Source organism: Carlito syrichta, unplaced genomic scaffold, assembly GCF_000164805.1.
Source record: "Carlito syrichta isolate Samal-C Ts95f unplaced genomic scaffold, Tarsius_syrichta-2.0.1 Scaffold118244, whole genome shotgun sequence".
Taxonomy (NCBI): Eukaryota; Metazoa; Chordata; class Mammalia; order Primates; family Tarsiidae; genus Carlito; species Carlito syrichta.
This window is the reverse complement of record NW_007062340.1, coordinates 30,706-32,872: the sequence shown is the minus strand read 5'-3', so window position 1 is coordinate 32,872 and position 2,167 is coordinate 30,706. Positions and strand designations below refer to the sequence as shown.

Sequence of the window (2,167 nt, the reverse complement as noted above, 5' to 3'; positions counted from 1 at the left end):
ACCTCAGCCTCCCAAAGGCGCGGGATTACAGGCTGAGCCACCGAGCCCAGCTAATTTCTTGGTTTTTATTGTAGAGATGAGGTCTCGCCAAGTTGCCCAGACGGGTCTCGAACCCGTGGGTTCAGGCAATCCACTCACCTCAGGCTCCCAAAACGTGGGATTATAGGCCAAGCCACCAAGCCCGATTTAAAAATCTTTTTTCAATTAAACAGGACCAACCAGAGGATCCTTTTTTTTTTCAGTAGGCATTTCACTCTGATGTCCAGGCTGGCTGAAGGGCAGTAGCACATTCCTGGCCACTGCAGCCTCGATCTGCTGGGCTCAGGCCATCCTTCCACCTCAGTCTTCCAAGTAGCTGGAACTACAGGCACATGCCATCACGCCCGGCTAATTTTTTGATTTACTGTAGAGTTGGGGTCTCACCAAGTTGCCCAGGATGGTCTCAAATCCGTGGGCTCAGGCAATCCTCTTGCCTCAACCTCCCAAAGTGCTGGGATCACAGGCGTGAGCCACTACACCCAAGCTAACCAGAGGATCTTAATGGAACCAAAGAGAAGTTTATTCCTCACTGGTGTTAATGCCACACCAGGACCTCCAGGCAGGTCTCAGAAAGTAAGCCTTGAACAGAAAAGTCTTGTTTCAGACATGGCAAAATCAACTACCTTTTCTCCTTAAAATACATGTCTGACAATATAGAATTACATTTCATATCTACAATATGGAACCAGGACAGTCCCCACATGGTCATTACCCAAAGTTCAAAAACTAACTAACTCACTAATTCACAAATAAGGATGGGCACAGTGGCTCACGCCTGTAATCACAGCACTATGGGAGGCTGAGGTGAGAGGATTGCCTGAGCCCACTGGTTCGAGACCAACATGGGCAACTTGGTAAGACCTCATCTCTACAATAAATCAAAAAAAATATTAGCCTGTTGTGTTGGCACGTGCTTGTAATTCCAGCTACTTGGAAGGCTGAGGCAGAAGGATCACCTGAGCCCAGGAGGCTGAGGCTGCAGTGGCCATTAGCATGCTACGGCACTCCAGCCTAGGTGACAGAGTGAGACGCCAGCTCAAAAAAACAAAAACAAAAAAATTCACAAATAATTACCAGAAAAGAGCCACAACTTCCCCATAAAGCCAGACACTGCACAAAAGGGAAGACATTGTTCTTCTATAAGTGGAGATCATGATGCCTCCCTTGCTTGGTTTGTCAAATTAGAAGACTAAAGAATATAGGTGGCTGGGTGCAGTGGCTCAAGTCTGTAATCCCAGCACTTTGAGAGGCCAAGGTGAGGGGACTGCCTGAGCCCACAGGTTCGAGAACAGCCTGGGCAACTTGGCAAGAGCTCATCTCTACAATAAATCAAAAAATTAGCCAAGTCCGGGCACAGTGGCACATGCCTATAATCCCAGCACTTTGGGAAGCCGAGGTGAGAGAACTGCCTGAGCCCATGGGTTCAAGACCAGCCTGGGCAATTTGGCAAGACCTCATCTCTACAATAAATCAAAATATTAGCCGGGCATGATGGCTCATGCCTGTAGTTCCAGCTACGTGGAAAGCTGAGGCAGAAGGATCGCCTGAGCACAGAAAGTCAATGCTGGGGTGGCCGTGAACATGCCACTTTACTCCAGCCTGGACAACAAAGTGAGAAACGAAAAAAATAAATAAATAAATATACATAAAGCACTTGACAGAATGCTCACCATATGGCAACACTATGGTCATGTCTGAAGAAGGCTGACACACCTCTAACCTTTTGATCTCTAACCCTTCTCCAGGTCCCAGGTGGTAAGCTGGAGAGAAAGACAGTATAGCCCTGAATAATGACTCTTAGAAGCAAGGTTTCAAGATTGCAGCAATTTTCTACTCTGTTAAGTAGGGAAACTATAGACCTGGTAGAGAGAGAAATGTATTTGCCTAAATATCAGCAGGTATGATTTTCCCTCTGGAAGGACTAGCAACAACTGTGAAGATCAGAACGGTGGCCTTCTTTCTCATGAGTCTGGTCTACAGAAGGCGTTAACAGTTTGGGTGTCTGTTCCAGGACTTGCCTTCCTCCCCTCAAAAGGATTATTTTCGCCAGGCTCGGTGGCTCAGCCTATAATTCTGCGCCTTTGGGAGGCTGAGGTGAGTGGATTGCCTGAGCCCATGGGTTCAAGAC

General features: G+C 47.4%; 1 protein-coding gene across 5 annotated transcripts in view; it reads right to left on the bottom strand.

Moving 5' to 3' along the window:
• USP4 (ubiquitin specific peptidase 4) overlaps positions 1 to 2,167 on the bottom strand; it is a 67,971-nt gene that overhangs the window by 53,766 nt on the left and 12,038 nt on the right. The window lies entirely within an intron of this gene.